The sequence below is a fragment of the Belonocnema kinseyi genome, chromosome 2 (genome assembly GCF_010883055.1).
Source record: "Belonocnema kinseyi isolate 2016_QV_RU_SX_M_011 chromosome 2, B_treatae_v1, whole genome shotgun sequence".
NCBI lineage: Eukaryota > Metazoa > Arthropoda > Insecta > Hymenoptera > Cynipidae > Belonocnema > Belonocnema kinseyi.
Window position 1 is genome coordinate 2,719,783 of NC_046658.1, and position 3,876 is coordinate 2,723,658.

The following is a 3,876-nucleotide window of genomic DNA, read 5'->3' on the forward strand; positions in this document are numbered from 1 at the left end:
ATTTTAGGGAAACTTTTAGAATTTTTTTTCGATTTTTCAATATTTTGGGGGTTGAAAACGGGGTGTTCCGGATGAGATAGGGAAATGAAACTTTTTTTAGTGACTTTGGACATCAGATGGAACCATTCTAAAGCATAAAATTTTAGAGAATTTTTTGTCGATTTTTCAATATTTTGAGGGTTGAAATCTGGGTGTTCCGGATAAAATAGGGGAATGAAACTTTTTTTAGTGTCTTTGGACATCAGATGGAACCATTCTAAAGCATACAATTTTAAGTCTGGATTTTAGGGAATATTTTGGAATCTTTTTTCGATTTTTCAATATTTTGGGGGTTGAAAACGGGGTGTTCCGAATGAAATATGGGAATGAAACTTTTTTTAGTGTCTTCGGACATCAGATGCAACCATTCTGAAGCATAAAATTTTAGGTCTGGATTTTAGGGAATTTTTTGGATTTTTTTGTCGATTTTTCAATATTTGGGGGGCTGAAAACAGGGTGTTCCGGATGAAATAGGGAAATGAAACTTTTTTTAATGTCTTTGGACATCAGGTGGAACCATTCTAAAGCATAAAATTTTGGGTCTGGATTTTAGGGAATCTTTTGGAATTTTTTTTTGAGTTCTCAATATTTGGGGGGTTGAAAACGGGGTGTTTCGGATGAAATAGCGGAATGAAACTTTTTTTAGTGTCTTCGGACATCAGATGCAACCATTATGAAGCATACAATTTTAGGTCTGGATTTTAGGGAATTTTTTGTCGATTTTTCAATATTTGGGGGGTTAAAAACAGGGTGTTCCGGATGAAGTAGGGGAATGAAACTTTTTTTAGTGTCTTTGGACATCAGATGGAACCATTCTAAAGCATACAATTTTAGGTCTGGATTTTAGGGAATCTTTTTTCGATTTTTCAATATTTTGGGGGTTGAAAACGGGGTGTTCCGAATGAAATAGGGGAATGAAACTTTTTTTAGTGTCTTCGGACATCAGATGCAACCATTCTGAAGCATAAAATTTTAGGTCTGGATTTTAGGGAATTTTTTGGAATTTTTTGTCGATTTTTCAATATTTGGGGGGTTGAAAACAGGGTGTTCCGGATGAAATAGGGGAATGAAACTTTTTTTAGTGTCTTTGGACATCAGATGGAACCATTTTAAAGCATACAATTTTAGGTCTGGATTTTAAGGAATCTTTTGGAATCTTTTTTCGATTTTTCAATATTTTCGGGGTTGAAAACGGGGTGTTCCGAATGAAATTGGGGAAATGAAACTTTTTTTAGTGTCTTCGGACATCAGATGCAACCATTGTGAAGCATAAAATTTTAGGTCTGGATTTTAGGGAATCTTTTGGAATTTTTTTTCGTTTTTTCAATATTTTGGGGGTTGAGAACGGGGTGTTCCGGATGAAATAGGAAAATGAAACTTTTTTTAGTGTCTTTGGACATCAGATGGAACCATTCTAAAGCATAAAATTTTAGGTCTAGATTAGAGAATTTTTTGTCGATTTTTCAATATTTTGAGGGTTGAAAACTGGGTGTTCCGGATAAAATAGGGGAATGAAACTTTTTTTATCATCTTTGAACTTTAAGCAGAACGATTCTGAAGCATAAAATTTTAGGTCTGGATGTTAGAGGATTTTTCCCGATTTTTCGCAGTGTTAGGGGTTGAAAACGAGGGTGTTCCGGATGAGATAGGGGGTTGAAACTTTTGCGGGTACCTTTTTTCATCAAATAGACCTGTCTGAAACTTTTAAATTTTAGGTCTCGTACAAAAAAATTTGGTTGTCAACTCGTTTTTTTAAAACTTTGCAAACTTCAGCGAGGTGAATTCAGGTCTTTGCCGAATCTAGAAAAGTGTTCCTTAAAGGTTGGAAAAAGTTTAAAATTAAGAGTAAATCTTACTCTTTAAATATAAATTATGAGCACACTTCGATATTATTTAATTACTTGGTATTCATAGAAAATACTTACTCGTACAATATTAATTTTTGAGAGCCTAAGTTCGAGATTCGTCGTTAACCTTCATTTTTTTATGAGTTGCAACTTCAGATTCCTGTATATTTCATTGTATATCTAATTAAATCTGAAGTTGCATCTTGTAAAAAAATAACAGCCGCACAAAATTGTTCTGCTGCTTGCGGATTGAACCTAAGCTCACTCTTTTCAAGCGGCGTGCGTGGACCTGCATATATAATGTTTGATCTCGCAGTACAACAGTGAAAAACTACGTTTGTACCCCCGTTCCTAATCCTAATCTGTTCTATCCCGCCCCCCATATTGGCCTGGAAGGCCAACGAATATGTGTGAAAAATCTTACACCCACCCCCAACTCTTACGGCCGGGAGCGGGTGCTAATCTGAAAAACTGCACCCGATCCCAGCGAAATCGTGGTAACATATCAGCAACTCCCTTATGAGGTATCTATACCTCTCTTTCTTTTCATTCTCCTTGGCTATAATGTTTTTTTCAGCTGGCGCCGAAAATTCGGTGACGAACATGGTTCTCTTCTCGAAGTCAAGAAAAACCATGTCAGGCCTCGAGTGTGCAACAGAAACAGTTGTCGAGAATATTAAGTTCCAGTATATGCGGCACTTCTCATTTTCGAGAATTGACTCGATTTCCCTAGGAGCATTTAGAGGAGCGATATTAAGGTTGATGCCGTAAGAGTGATAGAGATGGTAATAAAGCAGTCTTAGTGCCGCATTCTGCCTCTGGATGTAGGTTGTTCCCGCATGAGTTGGACAACTAGATAGTATGTGTATCAAATGCTCGGGGTGTGCATAGCACTCCCTGCAGCTATCATCGGGAATGTCTTGGCTCAAAATGTGGCGACGGTATGTTAAGGTGGAAATGACACCGACTTGAAATGCCAAAATGAAACCCTCCGTGCCAGACTTCAAGCCGGGTGATTTAAGGAAAGCAAAAGTTAGCTCTCACGACATTGACTGATCCTCCACAATTTCTGTGGAAGATGCCGTGCTTTCTCTTATCGAAGAGCTGTACACAGAAGTTTTTCTCATGTGCTTTCTTAATTCGGGCTTTCAGGAGTGAGTACTTGAGATAGATAAGATTCGATGCACTTTGCTCACCCCTAATACAATACTGAAGTCAAGTCCGAGTGCTTCAGCAGCCTCTTCCGCTGCTTTGTACAGAAACGCTCCTTTGCCCACTTCTTCGTGATTCCTGACCATTTTAAGAAGAGGGTCTCTTCCATTTGCAACTCTATGTGTTGTACCCAGAATAATCCTGTTGTGAAGACATTCAAGACTCAATATTCCGCGACCCCCTTGACGGCGTGATATGTACAGTCGCGGAACGGAAGACTTAAGATGCATGCTTTTTTCATGTGTATAACCTTTCTTGTCCCGATATCAAGAGATCTGAGCTCGTTCTTCGTCCATGGTACTACTCCAAATGAATAGAGTAGTACCGGGACGGCAAACATGTTCGTTGCAGATACTTTGTTCCTCGCCGACAGTTCGGAAGACCAAATCAGTCGGATGAGACGTTTGTATCTGCTTCGAAGAGTATCCTTTATAGATATCACATCCTGAATGCGGCTCTGTGGCACTTCCAGGTATGCAAAAGTCTCTCCAGCGCAAAGGTGTCGTATGGCGCTTCTATCAACGAGCTCAGGATCTTCAGGGATTCCATTAAGTTTTCCTCGCTTTAAATAAACCTTGGCGCATTTGTCTAAACCAAATTCCATTCCAATTTCCTTAGTATATCGTTCGACAATCCCCAGAGCACCCGCAAGCACGCGTCGGAATGGCGACGTGCAAGAGATAGTGGCAATAATGTAAGGCAAAAGAGGAGTGGGCTCATGGTGTCGCCCTGAAAGACACCTCTCTGAAAGGTGACCTTGTTAGTTGTCACAAGATTT

The 3,876-nt window shown here is 39.1% G+C and overlaps 1 protein-coding gene across 1 annotated transcript in view; it reads left to right on the top strand.

The window, feature by feature from the left end:
- LOC117183153 overlaps positions 1-3,876 on the top strand; it is a 73,989-nt gene that overhangs the window by 19,711 nt on the left and 50,402 nt on the right. The window lies entirely within an intron of this gene.